The sequence below is a fragment of the Camarhynchus parvulus genome, chromosome 2, assembly GCF_901933205.1.
Source record: "Camarhynchus parvulus chromosome 2, STF_HiC, whole genome shotgun sequence".
Lineage (NCBI taxonomy): Eukaryota > Metazoa > Chordata > Aves > Passeriformes > Thraupidae > Camarhynchus > Camarhynchus parvulus.
In genome coordinates, this window is record NC_044572.1 from 85,659,354 (window position 1) to 85,676,924 (window position 17,571).

The 17,571-nt window shown below is 43.1% G+C and overlaps 1 long non-coding RNA gene across 1 annotated transcript in view; it reads left to right on the forward strand.

Annotated features, from left to right (window-relative positions):
* Positions 1-16,592, forward strand: part of LOC115917626 — a 71,926-nt gene extending 55,334 nt beyond the window's left edge. Inside the window, exons 3-5 of the long non-coding RNA XR_004061701.1 lie at positions 10,526-10,698; positions 15,292-15,554; positions 16,262-16,592. This is a non-coding gene — a long non-coding RNA (uncharacterized LOC115917626). The remainder of the gene's footprint in view (positions 1-10,525; positions 10,699-15,291; positions 15,555-16,261) is intronic.
* Positions 16,593-17,571: the final 979 nt, after the last annotated feature.

The window sequence follows — 17,571 nt, forward strand, 5'->3', positions numbered from 1 at the left end:
TGATGCTTCCTACTGCCATCAATACCTCTTTGCTTTGCTAATTCTTTCTGCTTCTCCATTTCCTTCTTCCTGGGATTACTCCAGCCCCCATCTCCCCTCTTTATTGCCTTTCTCAGACTTTCCTCCCTCCCCACCACCTCCCTGTGCTCCTTCTGGTCATGCAAGCACCCAGTGAGCATTGGAAGGGTTTTAGTCCCTTGGTTCTGTTCTCATCCCTTCCCTCAGTGGCACTTTTTCACCCCAGGCTCCTGGTGGCTTTAAGGGACACAATCACTCAGAGCTTGCTGCTTCCTTCTACACCCGGCAGAGGACAATTTGGTGCTGAGGTCGCTAGGGCTCCCTGGCACTTCTGTAGCAGCTGAGGTTTGCCACCACAGGAGGTGTGCAGCTGCAGCAAGAGGTACCAGAGGGTCACAGCTCCCAGGATTGATCTTCTCAAGGTAAAGTCACCTCATGTGTCCTTCCTTAGCAAGGAGAAAGATACAAGAGAAAGAGATGATGGTGGTGGTTGTATAAAAGGTACAGAAATGGGGAGGGAGAAGAAGATTGGATTTCAGACTAATGTTTTAGTGGTTTACAATTTAGGCTTTGTTTTTATCCAGTTGAAGTTTAGTCTGTGGGGCTGTGATTACTGTCTGTGGAAGGCAAGGCAAGGGAGGCAGGTGCACAAGGAAACTTCTGTCTGTGGTGCCCTCTGTCCCTGGTCTCCCCTGACCCTCACTGGAAAAAGCTAAACTCCTCTGCAGGGCAATTCAAAGCAGAAAATTAACTCCATGCTCTCCTTTTGCTGTCCAAGGCCAAAGTTCCCTTTTCTGAATAATGCCTTCCCTGCTTTTCTTAACACATTGCTTTGTTGAATTAAATGGGACTCGGTGTGTGAGTTGACCTGGACAACCATTAGCAAACATATATAAAAGCTACACCTGTGAGGAACAATTGCAGGGAGGGCTGTCATGCAGCTCCACAGGCTGCTCTGGCTCAGAGCAGAGGAGAATTGGCAGCAAAGAATGATGGCTTTATTTGTACACTAGTTTCAGGTGTAAACAACAACTGCTTCATGTAAACCCTTCTGTTCATAAAGCTTCTCACTTGACAATGGAGCCATTTAGCAATCACTAAACCCTGTTGAAGTGCAGATGCTCGTTTTTTATTCTGAAAAGATATATATATATGTGTTTCCTTTTGATAACTTAGTGTTGCTACCAGCATCTATCACCTCTTGACATCTGCTTGAAATAACTCTTCTGACCCATTTCTCTCCCCTGCTATACACATTCTCAGTCCTGCTGAATTTTCGTGTGACTGAGGGCTGTGTTGGCTTGTAGCACTGCACTAACTGTGAGTCAAGTGTGAAAAGGTGCCCATACTCAGCCAGTGACAATCACATGTGTCACCAGGTAGAGTTGTACAGGAAAATGAGCTCTCTGTGTGGCTACTGCAGGAGAGTGTCTGATGGTAGTCAGGTGTGAGTCCCAGAGTTTGCTGAGATAAGGTGCTGATCATCTTCAGTTCCCTGGAACTGCTTTCCCTGGTGAGGCCAGGAGGATTCATTCCCCATGGAGGCTTTGCCCCTGGTAGTACCCTGCCCTTTCCCCTCAAATCTCTTCTTTGTAGCTCTTGTAAACGCTTGCTGGGTGTACAAGTCCTGCAGGACTTAATGGCGCTATTATGGTTGGCAGGAGTTTGCATTTCCTTGATGCATGCAAAAAGTGCCACCTCCACCAAGGCCGCTTAAGGTGTTCCTGTCTTCAGCTGATGCTAAATACACCATTTAGAGTCCTTATGACCTTTATATCTCAAAAATACAGCTTACCTCCTGAGCAACTTCCACAAGTATCCAGGACTCACCAGAAATAAATTCCCATGGGCATCATGAAGCCTTGGAAGCACAGATGCAGAGTTGCTTGCAAACCTAGCTCAGGGCAAAACATAAGAAGCCCAGAAGGAAGATGCCCAACTTCTGCAGAGGTATGCCCATGCTTACAGACATTTCCAAACGATACCAAAACCAGGCACGGGCTACATGAATGACTGTGGGAGAATGAGAGCAACCTGGCTGAGTGTGGGGACCCCTGCATTCAACTACCAATTCATAGACCTGAGTTCAGTCCACTTTGGAGAAGAATCTGAACCCACCTTCAGAGCAAGACATGTCACCGCCCAGCCTATTTGAGAATGTCCAGCTCACACTGATTCACACCATCTTCCTTTGAGCACATGAGGAAAAGCTTGCCAGAGCATTTCTACTTTTCCAGAGAGTGAGATGGTTGTCTAATTGGAATCTGTTTCCAGCTGTCCAAGAGAAGCAGAGGGAGGGTCTGGGCTCATTTAGCTCTAAGCAGCAGGGTTTTGAGGACCCTTCCCCATGGCACCTCACTCTCCCCTGAGTCAGAGGTCCAACCCAGAGCTTTGCTTTCCCACACACTGGTTCTTCATGTAGGAGTTGGACTCAATGGTCCTTGTGAGTCCCTTCCAACTCAGAATATTCTCTGTGTCCCATGTCTGGGTGTGATCAGTGGCCATGGAGTGGAGTCCTGTCCAGACAGTGATGCCAGAGACTCATTCAGAAAACCCTCACAGTGAGAGGCCATCACCAGCCTTCTCCCCCTCCTGCTATTTGCTGTTACCAGGCTGCTGTTGTTCCTGCAGCAAAATCAGCATGAGGCACATGAGCACTTAGGCCAGGGTGGCTTATTGTAAACTGTAGTGTTTAAGCTTTGGTGTAAGCACCAGCCTGGGCAAGGAGTGGGTGCCCCATACCCTTGTGTTGGTTCTGGGAATGTGAAGGTAACCACCAGCTGGGGCTGGATGAGGGGACATACCATCTTACAGGAACACAGTCTTAAACTACTAAGTGAATTGGAGTTAAAGCCCTGCATATCTCTCAGGTTTAAGCTTAAAGCTCTTTACAGGCTCCTGAGAAACAAATTTCATGCTGCTGTTGGCAGGTTTTATAGCTAAGTGTTTAATCCTTGGTCTGTTAATAAGGCAGGTAATGCACAATGTTTTCCTCAGTCATATAATGTGGCATCAGCCATGTAAGATATCTCCAGCCCAGAATGGCAGGGTCTTGCCTGCACCTCTGGGCATGACGCACACACAGCAGAACATCTGTGAAGCCAGAGAGGTGCAAAGCCTTCAGGGATCACAGAAATTCTTGCTGATTTTGTTTGGCATGGGGTGCATTCAGGAGTGATCTGCCTGGGGCCACAGCACAGTCTGTGTAACTCTGTCTGAAAGCCACGGCCTGAACTATGGTCTCTGAGCCCTCCCTAAATGTGCACTGGGCTGGGCTCTGCTTCCCTTGGCACAAACAAGGGAGCTCAACAGGCTGCACCATTTCCCTAAGGACCAAAAAAAAGTGAATGCTGGAAATGCTCTTTTTTGAAATATTAGTATTTGACAGCTCCTGCCAAGCATTAGCAGGCCAGTAAAATCTCTCTACATAAATTGTGTTGTAATTAGAGTGATTTGTTTAATGTCACCTTGTCTGGCTGTCTGAGAAACTGTCTCAAAATATGAAAACACTGCGCTTTTCCGTTGAGAGAGTGGACTCTGAATTCACGAAGGCATTTTTATTTCTTGCCATTTTTTTACCATGGCCTTTTCCAATCACTCAAACTGAGAGCCTAAGCTAAGTTAGGTAAGAATTTCCAGATGAGGAAAATAAGACGTAGTAACAACAAGCATAAAATTTTCTTGATAAAGGTAATACAATAATAATTAATGGATATTGTATTTCATTGGCAGGACAACACAGCAAAAATAATTCTGATAGCCCAAAGTACCTTGTCTGGGTGCAAACAAGAGGAAGCAATAGAGAGGTGAGAGGAGAAAGTAATTTGCTTGCTGGAAAGGTGTGTTAGGGTCTGACCTTTCTCCCCAGTGTCCCTCAGCTTCTGTGCTGGTCTCACTGAGCTGCACACCCAGGTCTGAAGGGCCGACATGAGTGAATAATGGCAACTTTTCCACCAGGTGGCAACAAGGAGAGTAATAGGAAAGCAGTTGAGGGGCACTGGAAAGTCTAGAGAGGAACTGGGTAGCAGCACTGTGCATTCCCGACGGCCTCCAATACATTAGGAAAGCTCCCAGCTTGAATGTGGTCCCATCCATCAGAGCCCAGCAAAAGCTCATGGCAGACACAACAGGAGGAATAACCACCAGGTCTTAGCCTTGGTTGTTGAAACCTGAAAATAACTCCTATCTTCCCCATACCTTGAGCATCACCACCAATCTGAGGAACAGAAAGAAAAAAAAAAAAAAGACTGGGGAGCCTTTCCAAGCATGAGAAGTATCTTGGGATGAGAAAGGTGCAGAAGGAGCATTGGATGCCCAGCTTAGCAACAGCATTTTTCAGCTTTAATCTTTCTTCCAAATGTTTTGCTTTTATTCCAACTAATTGAACAAATGTCTTAAAATTCACAACACAAACTGAATTTGATTAAATCTAGCTTGGTTCATATGATAAAGCACTGCAGTTAGAATGCAGCTAGAAAAATACATTATGCTAGGACAAATAAGTACGGTTAACTTCAATAAGAGCTGAGGTAAATTGCTTTTTTGCGTGAGATGTGCAATTTTACCTCAGTACAGCTTTAATCAAAGTAAAATATAGGAGAAAGGGAAAAAAACCAAACCCTTACAATATAATGTTTTGTCTACCAGCTACTCAGTAACATTTTAGTTTAAGTTGCTAAATAAAGCCTAGGCTACACATTATCTGTCCTCAGTTAGTATGTAAACAATTAAGGCAATATCTAGCTATGAAATAATTTATAACAGATAAAATAAAACCCAGAGATGTGTATGAAAATTTTCCATCAGAAGCTTCTCTGACACCAAAAATTTTACTGAAAGGGGAAGAATGAAAATAAATACAGGTATTTAAATGGAGTTTGCAATTCACACTTATGTGAGTATTTTCACAGCCACATGAAAAAGATTGTAAATTAAGCATAGCAAATAAATTGGATAAAAAATATCAACCTTGCATTTGTGGGAAGGAATGTTGCTGTTTTCTTCTCAGTAGTCCACAGCTGATATTACGTTATCCATTGTTATTCTGTGGCTATTTTGTGGATATAATACAGGGGCTTCAAATTCCCACTTAGAGGGCATTGAAGGCTGCCTTCCCTCTGGGGAGGACCTGCCCTTTTTCCAGGGGGCTAACACTGGTGTGCTGCTGCTGTTCTCTGCTTTGCCTGGATGGCTGCCTGCTTGCGGCAGAGCAGGATCACCTGCTCCTCCTTTCTCATAGGGCCATGGCTGGAGCTGTACCTAAAGTTGGGACACAGCAGGAAGCTGGGGTAGCACGGTCCACATGCTGGGAAAGACCTTGATCTTTGATTCCACCTGGGACTACAGCCACTGTTGCCAGGATGGGAGAACACTGACAAGCAGCTTCCAAGAGCCTCAAAAGGGTTTTGCTCTCCCATATTTCTGCATGCCACAGGAATATACTGCCAAGCATGCAGTATACATGGGAGACACGCTCTCCAAGGGGATACCTGATCATATTAAAAGTGGATGACACACCAGTCACAGCCTGCTCTGTTCACTGCAAGGCTCCTTTGGCTCACACACCCTCTCTTTGCAGGTTTCCCCCCAGCTTGCCAGCTGGGCAGCCAGTGTAACCATAGAGCAGGAAACAGCACTGGAGGGTAGGAGTCATCAAAGCTTGTACTAGTGAATCATCAACCTGCAGGCTTCTGAGACGGAAAAAAAAAAAAAAAAAAAGAAAAAAAAAAGAAAAAAAAAGCCGCCCACCTACACATCTGTCTGCCATGGAGAAAATGTAGGGAAGTTTTCTGACAGTTCATGGTCTGTATTGTGTTGCCCATAAGCTTCATGACTGCATAGGGAGAACTGAACCCACTGCAAACCCGAGCCTGAGCAGTGGCTGTGCAAGGATGAGAGGGGCCTGATGCCTTTATCATGGTGGTCAGAGTAACTCCTTGGCCCCCCATCCTGTAATCCAACTGAGGGAGGGCATGGAAGTTGGGTTTAAGCCACCAATAAAGAGAGGATCTGCATGGATGATGATTTAGCAACCTGGAGAGCCACCAGGAATGCCTCAAGAGAACTAGTAAGGCAGTTCTCACCACCCTGTCAGCTGAAGTAAGAATAGACTAAAGCAAATGTGTCCAGCCTTGATTATATCAAATGTTTGGTACAGGCAAGATAAGGGTTCATTAGATAGCAGGCAATCTGGGCAGTCTAGCACTAAGGACCACATACAGTCCTTCTGTTTCTCAGAGACAGAAAGAATTTGTTGTCTCACCATTCAACATGCTTTTTTTACTGAGTATCCCACCAAAATCATCTTCATTTGAATTTTATGTGAGAATCTTAGCTTCTGGGAGGCAAGAAGAAGGAGGGACATGACACCCTCAAAGTGTCTGCAAGTACAAAACTGTTTTTCAGAGAAACTAATTCTGGGATGATGGAAAGGTGCTGTGTGCCCTCAGGCATCCTTTGCACTCAGTGCAGAGCTCAAGGGAGACCTGTGCATGGCACCCTAACTTTGAGCACCACGCTTTGACCTTGAGGTGTAAGGCTGCTTTGGCTGTGGAACAGGGGAGCAGAGAAGAGAGGCAGGCACTTCCTTCCATGGACATTCCACAGCAGGCAGGTCACGGTCCTGTGTTGGGACACTTGGCCAGGCAGAAATTCCAGCTTGGGAATCAGGCATTCTCCTGGTCAGGAAGAGGACATGGAGATGTGAACAAGCTGGTTCCTCTCAGTGCACACAGAGGTCCTCATGAGCTAATTTAAACCTGGGTTGGTTTAAATTGCCAACAGACTACTGAATCTCCTTTATGGCTGGCTCTGGAAAGAAAAGGGGGAGGGAAAAGTGACCAAACAGCCCCTTTGCAGAGGTCAGTGAACAGTCGCAGTTGCCTTTTACTGTCTTCCAAAGCTTTGGGAATCCTAGAAGCCAAACCCACTCCAGGGGTAGCCTGAGATGAGATTATAGCCCATCTGAGAAGGTATGGGAACACCAAAGAGAAATATAGATGATTTCTGCTTCAGAAGAGTCTCTCTCCCTCCTTTGGGATGGTCCTAGAGCCTCTTTGTATGGCCACGTGCTTCCTGATTTCATGGGGAGTCCTGGATCTGTTCTCAGGAGGAAAATGGCTTGGTAAAGGCTGAGAGACTGCATTTTCCTGCCTTCTCCTCTTCCCTGCGTCCTCATTCCTGGCACATTTCAAAGCACAGCCCCTGTATCCTCACGCCAGAAGCCCAGTATGGAGGGGATACAGCAGCTGTGAGAAAAGCAGAGTTTTCTGCTGCTCCCAGGACAGACTGAGCTTTCTCAGTGATTGTGGCTCTGTGGGCATGGCCTCTGCTACCCTAATGTGGCCATGCCTTATCCTGAGGTAGAAATGCCTCCCATGCCATGGGAGGTGTTTTCACACAAGGATGACTTGGACTCGTGCTGTAACAACCCACCTTGCTTCTCCTATTTTTGGAGACTGTCTAACGGAATGAAGCATGTGCATCTGACTCCAGCTGAAATTCAGCAAATTTCACGTCTTCAGAAAATATATCTTTGCAACTACAGGATAAATTTTAATCCACCACATCCAATGACCCATGTACCTCTTATGTCAGGAGGTCTTGAGGACAGACATGAGTGTTCCCTTCTGTGTAGCACCTCCTCTTTCTCCTCAGCTGCCTTCTTTCAGCAACGGATCTACCATCTCCGTCTCTTGGGTATCCACCAAACTTTTCCGCTCCATTTTTTCAGCTATAATTTTTTCACATCCCTCCTATTAGACCCAGAGAGAATTTTTTTCTCCTTCCAGCCCCTCAGTTTTACTAGTGCACAAATGTGTTGGTTGTGCCAACAGAGGCCCGCACGTGATGGGATTTAACCGGGAGCATTTCACCCAGACAGATCAGAATCTACCTCCTCTTGACTGTACACATATCGCTGCCTCAAAATTCAGTACTTCATGTAATTTTGATTCTGACAGCAAAGGCTGCACTGAAATCTCATCTGGGCTTGTTAGTGATATATTGACTTAAAATACCCTGCTTTAAAGGAGGCTAGGAAAGCAAAGCAAGAAAAACTCAAAATCTTCCACTGAAAGCCAGGCCTTTCAAGGGAAAACAGGCAGTTTGTGTAATAGAAGCATTTCTAGTCCAAGGGAGACAGATACAACAAAGCCAAAATATTTCTGGTTTATGTAGTCTTAATAGTTCATGTTTTAGTAAGTGTAGCTAGCGCCACAGTCTGAAGCCACATTGGTAAAAAACAATCGCTCACCTCTTGCTGTCTATTACCAGGTCCTTGCTGCAACCTCCAAACAGTTTAAGCTATGCTGGCTGTAAAAGAACTTAGAAAATTTTCCCAGTGCAGGCAAGCTTGAAGAGGCCAGTTTATTGCAATTCATGTAAGTGAAAAATACATGACATTAAGTTGCTTCCCAGAGGCATTGCTAAATGAATAATGGATAAACAATGTCAGTGACCCCCCTGTCACCGAGGCACAAAACTGAGGCACAAAAAAAAAAGAACAGCAGTGGCTGAAGGCTTCATTCAGCCTGGTGGGAAACTTCCCAATAGAAGGAGTCCCAAACAGAGAGGTATCTGGCACTGCTTTATATGGAGATTACTTTCCCCATGACCACTCATTTCACTATAAATGCCTTCTGCTCTGCAGATTTACACGCTACAAATATGTAATAGGGAAGGAATATAAACTCTGTCTTTGTGGTATCACTGGCTCACATATTGCAGCTCAGCAGTCATGGACAGCATCCAGCATTAACACTCAAAGGGACCTGCCATATTTATGACTTCTCCAGCCTCACAAGAGCAAGAAAGAGAGTGATTGAAGCACAGCTGAATGAAATGCATGGAATAAAGAGGGCAAAAATTAAAATATTTTTAGAGTCTGAATTCCTAGAGAAATGAGATCTATGCAAAGCAACTTGTCTGGGCAAGGATATGTGTGTGGTGTGTTGCTCTTTCCACAAACCCCACACCATAGTTTGATTCTGCTCAGCTGCTGCCAATGACTTTTAAGAGGAGAATGTCAGCAGTCTGGGAGGCAATTCAGTTGGTCCATCATGGATGGAAACAGATGCTTATGCCTAATAAGCTTATGCTTATTAGCCTTATGGAAAGGCTAACAAATTTACCACCATTAGGCATCTGATTACAAAAAGAGGGTAAAGGTTTTCAAAACTGCACTCTCCTATTCTGTAGCCTACAAAACTTCCCCTCCATGGCTTAAACTGGCTGAAAAATATCCATGTGTGTTTCAAATGTATTTGCCAGCTTCTTCAGGAAAAAAAATAAAATTTGATGTACAGAACACCTGGGAAGAGGTGACTACAGTCGCAGAGTCTTATTCTCCTGCCACCTTCTGATTCCTCTGAAATCACCTGCAGATGCAGTTGCTGGCTGCCATCTCCCAGCCCAGGCTTTGCTGAGGGCACAGTGTGTGCTGCTGCTTGTGATTTACACCAGTGCACATGCACTGTGGAGAGGGTCCTTGAATTTATACTGTCTGTTCAGGCTTTTGGGTAAGCAGAGAAAGTGATCACCATAGCTATAAGTTTGTCAACGAGCATTGGGAAGGTTTTCCAAGCTGTGTTCTGCCACGCAATGAATGATTTTTTTTTCCCCACAAACATAACTAGCAAAATTTGGTTTGGGGAGGAGGGAGAAGTTCAGAAATATATAGTCAGACATTGTTTTGCAAGATCAACAATTTCATACATATCCAAATGAACTGTTTCCATTAAGAAGATCCCCAAATATACTGATTTCCACAGTATTTAAAGAAATCCTAATAATGAATGCAATGACATCAAAGACAGCCCATTACCTGTGTTTATAATTAATGTGATCTTGGTGTAGCAGTGATGAATGGGTATTTACTGCTTTTTATTGCAAACAATCATGGTACCCAGGTTTTTGCACCCACTTTTGTAATGGAAGAGAGGGAAAATTGCAAAACAGTGGCTAATATCAAATGCCTCCACCCAGAGAAAGCTATGAACATACTGTCTGATGTTCAGAGGTGAAAAAGCACCAACAGTTTCCATTTCATCACTTTTAAAATCAGATCACTTGTTCAGGTGCTGCTGTGATTGATAATGCCAATGTTTGCTTCAGGAATGTTCAGGCTCACACCTCTGTGAAGAATATCCAGGACTAGGAAAGAGGTTTCGGCCTACACTGCATCTGAATGAAGTGGAGCTCACACTGTGGTACTGATTATTTCAGGTCTGTGGAATTGAAGAAAGCTCTTTCTCACCACACGCGGTATCAGCTTTCACTCAAAACCCTCCCAAACAGTAAAAACTTTTGACTTGATTGCAGCTGCTAAAGCAGGATTAAATGTGTAACCAGTGTATGAACTGAGATCCCTTTGACTCTGAAGAGAGCCTCAAGCAATGATTCAAAACTACATGAACTTTCAACTTCAGTTCACTCAGGGCCGTGGGGTCTTCAGTTGTAAGCTGTGTTTTTCCAAGCTTTTTTTTCTTTTTCTTTTTCTTTGCTACAGGGTTCATTATTTTTCAGAGGATGGGTCTTTCTGCCCTGCAGGGATCTATCTATCACTGCTGACTCTCTGCATCTTCTCCACATGGAAGAAGTAATTGGATTGTATTTTCTGCACACGACCAAGACAGCAGGGAAACCCACAGCTGTAAGACAGAGAACCAAGCTGTCTAGAGAGTAAGTACCTGATGCCTAAGAAAATGAAATGTCTGGGTCTAACCACAAGATCTTTCCTTTCTTTCCATGGAGGAGCTGAGACATGCTGAATTGCATTCACCAGACTGCTCAGGAAGGTGAGCTCTTCAAGGAGCAGTGAAAAACGTAAACACACAAATAATCCCTTAAAAAATGCAGCCCAGGGGCATTAAATCATGTGACTATGCAAAACAATAAGTATGCTGTGGGATGCGAATTTTACAGGACATTTCATAAAGTTACAGTGCAATTATTGCAAAATCCAGTGGCTTTTTTACACTACCAGGGCCTCCATGTGCTACCACATGGCTGATGTATATGACTATGCAGGAGCGACTGCAACACCTCAGCCCAGACAAAAAGGCAAAAAAAGTGATCTTATTTTATATATTTCCAGATTGTGTTGCATTTATTATTACTATAAGGCTGCAAAATGCTATGTTGTAGTCTTAAACATTGTGCTCTTCCTTTTTTTTTTTCTAACACCAAAATACTGACATTATTATATTTGGGGAAAGTGATGGGATTGCCAAGATTTTATGCTGTTAGTCTTTAAGAGTTTAGTAGATGTATTAGTTTCCTTCAAATGAATGCCTGCTTGTCACTGTCAGCCTTCTACTGTTCATCTCCCCCCCCCACCTCCTTAGACCCAAGCCCAAAAAGAATCTCTTTGGAGCTTGATGTGTTGCTTGTAGCTATGTTAGAGGAACTGTACTATTCTGGGAACACTCAGGCTCCTCCAAACAGCTCTTCCAGCAGTAACACCATGCAGGGTTTTCATCTCGGCCTTAAGGACTTTCACTGGTCTCATATCAAGCCTCACCTGCCAAATCCCAAGTGCCACAGGGAAGGAACTGCACTACACCTGAATGTCACCCCCAAACTTGCACTTATCATCATCATCATCATTATCATCGTCATCATCATCATCATCATCATCATCATCAGGTTTCCCATGCAGGCTGATTTGTGCGTTTCTCTCCGAGAAATATTTTATCAACCTTGACTAGAATAAAAGCAGTGACACAGGAGGAACACTGTCTTCTATTATTTTCCACTTACAAAGAACACAAATCTGCATGATGAGCCAAATTCCACTATTGCAAAGATTATTTGTTACATGAAGTAGCTAAAACAGCAGAAAGAACCCTTTCCTGGAATTTATGGGGAAAAAAAAATTCTTTAGAGCAGCAAAACACCACAATTGTCCCACTCAGCATATTAACACCCACAGTAGTGATGGCAGTTGCAAAAATGTGGGGGAGTATATGATTAAATCAGTATTTCTTAAATAGTTTTGGAGTGTGCAAGCTGATTTTTTGGAACAATAATGGAGGACGTACAGTCTTCTGAGCTGTCAGAGTTCCTGAGGGGGCAGATTCAAAGGTCTTGCATCACTTAATGCCTCCCAGTCTCCAGATTAATGGAAGAGGAGCAACAGGACAGGGTGTACTTGGAAGCTGGATGAGTTATGACTTGTTTTTTTTTTTTTTTTTTTTTTAAGAAAAAACATAATTTAAATGCTGCTGTCAAGGAATACTAAAATTACACAGTGCCATACACAGATTTCTTATGAATAATAAGAGCTGGTGCATATACGCATGCAGGTATTTGTGTTGTAATTTAAAACATAACATCACCACAAGCTAAACAGGTTTAGGAAACTTCTGTGAGAGAAATTCTTTACCTCAGGAAGAGGATCCACGATAATGAAAATCAATGTGGCAGACAGAAATAGCATTTAAACCTTTACTAGCAAGATATGACACATCAAAGGAGTTAAATTGATCTTCCAGCCTTCTGTCCCAAATATTGCTGCAGCAAGATGAGCCGCCCTTTCTTTGTGCTGACAGCTACACAATGTTCCTGTCCCCATCAGTGTACATTGCATGCTGTCATTGCCACCACCCTCTTTCCATCGCCAGACATCTGAGCTACAGTTAAAGATTTGGATTAACAGGAGCAGAGTTTTGCATGGGCAGTGATGCTGTGAAATCAATGAAACCCAAGAAATGTGGACCCTGAGCTTGTGAGCATCCACAGATACTGGAATATCAGTAAGCAGCATGACTGGGGCTAAACTTGGTATCATAACAAAGCGTGGGTCTAAATAAGAGCTGCCTTAAACTCCCTGGAGGTTTGCTGCTTCTACATGAGGACTTGTCAGAGAGTAGCTCTCCTACAGAAACAGCCATACCAAATATAGTGTGCTGGAGTAAATGCAAGAGGCATTGCTGAAAGAACACTAAAATTGTTTTACTTTCTTGCTTTTTTTTTTTTTTTTTTCATGGATGCTGTATCTTAATGCATTTGTGTATTTGCCCTCTAGCTCTGTGATTCCCTCAGTTATTGACACAACACAGCCATTTTCAGAAGCTCCAGGTCTTTTTAAAGGCCATGTTTTGGGTTGAGAGACTCCATTATGTCCCAGCCCCAGAGAAGCTGGTGAGCAAGTTGCTCTCTCAGATGTCTGTCAGCCACCAGGAGATCCCAATTATGTCACCTTTTCTGATGATCTGCTGCTGTGAGTTGCATAGTTAGCTTTGATTTAGCTGTGTGTTTGTGCAGGCAGCAAGGTGCAGCTAGGACAGGAAGCAGCCAGACACAATAATACAACATTTGCCCACTTTACCACAATGGTTTCTTTTTATAGAATGGTAGAATGGCTTGGGCTGGGAGAAACCTTAAAGACTATCCAATTCCAACAGCCAGGGACATCATCTGGTTCCATGGATGGGACACCTTCCAACAGACCATTTTCTGGCAACTTCCCTGCTGCCCCTTCCCTCCTGCTTTGTTCAGGATGTGTTCCTCGTGCAGCTGCTGTGACCTGCAGGAAATTTGCAAGCATGTCAAGCAGCAGGACCTGTAAAGACAGCAAAGCAGTGACCTTACCTGGAAGCCTAGGTACACCAAAGCTGAAGGCAAAGCTCTCCTGGTTCAAAGAATCTTGGATTTTCACCTGTGGGTTTCAAAGCACAGCAGGCAGTAACACTTATGGGAAGTTTCATTCTTTGGGCCTTTTTATTCCACACAGTCTTCCTCCTCTGCATCTTCTTTTTAATTTTTTTTTTTAGTTTGGAGTTGCTCAAACTTCAGCACACAAAGCAGAAAGTGGTGAGCCCCTTGTATGTCAGTACAAAACCCTTGCCAGGAATGGTTTTGTTTGAAGCCCAGCCAGCTCTCACCTGCCCCAATCCAACGCCCTTCCAGTGCCCCTGAGGAGCAGCCTTGCTGGAAAACTCTGCAAGCCACTGAGTCTCGTGCAGCTCCATGGCAAGCCAGTATAAAGCACAGCCACGCTCCTAAATTCCACTCTGGGCTATGAGAGGGATAAGATGTCCCAGCATTTTTGTGTCAGTACAGAGTACATTTGCACACTGCAAAGTGTGGGTCTTGCTTGCTATGGGGAGGGACAGAAACTGAGCAATACCTTCCCTAATGACCCATGCTGTAACACACCCCTGTGGGTGCCAGAGAGGGGTCAGCCTAAATAAAAGCAAGGCTTTGGACTGCTACAAAACAGGAAATGTCCTAGGAGAGGGTACATGACTCTGAATGAGAGATGAGCCATCTATGGCCACCCGTGCGGTGGAGATCACCTGACTCTTCAAACATTGTCAGCAATCTCATCTATAAGCCCACGCCTTTAGGTTTTAAAATTAAAGTAATACTCTGAATAATAGGAGTACACTCATTCTTGGAAAGAGTAGAACACATAGGATCTTTTCTATTTCAGTGTTAGAAAAAAAGAATGGGACAAAGTACCAGGAATTACTGTTTCTTAGCTGAACTCTTGTAGACTGAGTTTTGGTCCCGAGTGGGGTGTTTTTGTGTGACACAGTGGTAAATTTCTGAACAAAGAACTTTATGATACAGAGACAATGCTTGTAAGAAGCTTTTAACTCTAGGTGTGCTGGTGGTCATTTTGAAAACTTCTGATATCTTTTCTTTTCTTCTCATAGCAGTGCTTGCAAATGGATTGAAATCTTCCTCAGGGATTTCTGTAAAAAAGTGGGTAAAAATTTAAGTGCTTTGTAATCTCTGTGGGACGAGATAGTATCAGGTAGAGTAGGTAATTTGAATTACTTAGAGCAATGATGCTTTTGAAAGCCTTACTTCACTCTTGTGAAAACTAGTTGGTAGCAAAATTACATTCCAAAAGCTTCTCTGCATACTCCCCTAATGAACTTCTGATTTACATGCAGTTTGTAGATATGACTTCTTTCTCCTAATGTCATTTTCTTCCTTTTATTAAAGCCAGATTTCTGGTTTAGGGGGAAATATTATGTAGCGTGTATAGCCGCTGTGGAGGAATTATTGCAAATACCTCATTTGTAATCCTTTTGTTCTCCCACTCTGAAACCCCACGTCTCACTTCTCCATGGAGGAGAGGATATTGTATTTGACTTATTACAAAGCCTAAAGCATTCTTAGGATTAACTGCAGCTAATCACTAAAAATATGCCTTCTCATTTTGGAACTGTTGTGATTCTTCAACATGGGAAAAGTGCTTCCTACTTAAAAATCTATTTTACTTTTAATTTTTGTTTCCCTGGGCCTGGGCCTCACCAGCATGCCTAATAATGTCATCACGACTAAGCACATGAGGAGGATGAGGTGTCCCATAGCCAGCCGTGAAACATGCCAAAGATCAAAACCAAAAGTGACTGGACCTCAGACAAAGGAGGAGAAGGGAAGTTGTTGAGGTGCCCACACAGATGTCCAATTACAATTCCACCAAGGTGCATTTGAAACTGTGTCACAGCTCAGCCTCTTCTCCCCAGTGCCTGTGGAGGCAGCTTCCAGCATGATATATCCCATCTTTGACTCACCAGGTAAGGCTGGGATATCAGTATGAAAATTGGGCAAATATTGACTTCTTTTGACACACAGAAACTTTGTTGTACCTATGAAGCAATATATTTATGTAATGTTTCCAGCTTACACATGATGATGGGCTGGAATGCATAGTTTTTTAAAGTACAATTCTGAAGAAAGTGATGTCAGATACTCTCAGTGCTGGGGTTTAGAAAACTGATGGCTAATCTAGTGTTTTCCAATAAGCCACCCTGATTTACAGCATGGAATAAAAGTTTTCTCCAAAAGTTAGTGAAATAAACTTGTACTTCAAGTCATAAACAAGCTTCATGAGAGGCTGGGATAGGAAAAATATCCCTTTCTGACATGTTACTTTATAACTGTGGAATGTGTGAGACTGCTTGCATCTTTCTCTGAAGGGTCTAGTCTTTTGGATAGTAGGTAGGTAATTTTTTAAAATGTATAGATTCTCCAACTTCTTTCAATGGAAATAAAAGTTTTCAAGGATAATGGTCAATTGCTATGTAGAGACCAAGAACTTCATTTCCCCAATCACATTTCATGATTGCATTAGAAGGAGTACACAGATGCCCAGGGACCAATGAACCACACGAGGAAAACCATGAGACAACTTAGACGGGGAATCGGATTCTGTCTGACAGTTTTCTAACACCTGATATGTTTAAATCAATGCTTGATTTTTGCTTTTTTTTTTTAATTGCAGAAGACATGCTTCAATTCAGCTAGAAAATGGGAACTTAAGGAAAGAGCTTGAAAGTCTGTGGCAAGCCTATGAGGACTGATGTACAACACAATTGTAAAGTTTAATTCTAGACTGAAAATCAATGAATATACAAAGATTCATATTTCTAAGAAAACAAAGACATAAATCCACAGCCATTTTGACAAATGATGTGCAGATTTCTCCTGGGGAACATGCAAAGAAGGCCCACACCTACGGAAAGGCTGTCCCAGGATTATGTCACCTACATGTATCATGGAGGAATTTTCTTCTTGGCTGCTCAGAGGAGGATTTTTAACATTTGCCTTTCATTTACTCCACAACATTTCATTTCTGAGTAACTTGTACTCCTTCACACCATTATAATTTGATGGCATGTACGAGTAAAGCAGAGACTTTTCTTTCCTAAGGGAAATTAGGAAAATAATTCATTCTTTTGCTCAGTAACTCAACTGAATTTAATTTGGGTTCATTATTTTAGGAAAGGTGTTTATCTAGTTCTGTCAATTAAAATATGGAAGGAAAAATGTCAATAATACTGACCATCTTGTCATCACAATTCTTAGTTCTTTCATGCCATGCTTCCTCCACAGAGACTTCAATTTTGCAGAGGGAAAAGCTAACATAAAGACTTAGAAGGCTTAAGTCACATCTGTAATTTCTGCATGTTACTAAATACTAACATATACTATGTGCATGGAACAAAACTTCAGGAAACCAGTGTTCACATCGATATGTTTTTTGAGCTCATTTGTAAGGTTTTAATTTTAATTTTTTTTTTTTTTTTACATTTACTTTGATATATATTTGCCAGATGAATTGCATGCACAGAAAAAGGTGTAACAAAAGGGCAGGAGTATCAGCTGCATTATGTGCTCCTAAGAGACAGAAAGAACATTATTTGGAAATTTCTGTGGCACAGGGCCATGCTGGCAGCTGCTGATCGCATTCCTATCCCTTACATGGGGTTGTTAGCACAAGGACACATGTGGGAATGGCTGAGGACTGGAGAGGCCATGACCAAAGTGAATATTGATTCTCTTTTTCCTTGGTGTATAGGAAACATTGATCAGTAGGGCAGCCTGAGAGAAGGCTGAATGAATTAATGGAAGACAGAACCCTCTCAGAGCTACTGAACTCACAGAAAATCAGCCTGGCTCAGGATGTGTCTGGGCTGCAAGTGCTTTGCTGTAGAGAGGAGAGGCTGCTTGCAATTCTCCGGTCTCACGCTCCTCGTTCCAACATCAGCTCTAGGGCGTTAGCATTAGCTGTTCTTATTTCATTATGCTTTT